Raw genomic sequence first — 436 nt, forward strand, 5'->3', positions numbered from 1 at the left:
CTAAATTACTCTTTTCTTTAAATAAATATTAAAAAATTAAATTTTATTTATATAATAATTTAATAATAAATTTTTAATAAAATTTTAATTTATAATAAATCAGATTGAGTTAAAAAATAACAATTATTTATAGTGTGTGGAGAAAATTAGAAAGACAGATTGAGATTGTGAATTTTCTAACGCCTCAGACAGTGATAGATATAATATAAACTTCATCAAACAATACTGAAAAGAGATTGGTTAATAGTTCACTGCAGTGGTGATGAAGTTCTTTCAGAGCGCTAAACTACCAACTGATGCGAATGTCACGTGAATGACACTAGTTCCGAAGTTTGTGGCTACCAAGGAGACCAAGGACTTTCAGCCGATTAATATGGTGAGGTGTATGTATAAGGTGATTTCGAAGGTTTTGTTGAGAAGGATGAGGTCAGTTATG

Source organism: Arachis ipaensis, chromosome B09 (genome assembly GCF_000816755.2).
Source record: "Arachis ipaensis cultivar K30076 chromosome B09, Araip1.1, whole genome shotgun sequence".
Taxonomy (NCBI): Eukaryota; Viridiplantae; Streptophyta; class Magnoliopsida; order Fabales; family Fabaceae; genus Arachis; species Arachis ipaensis.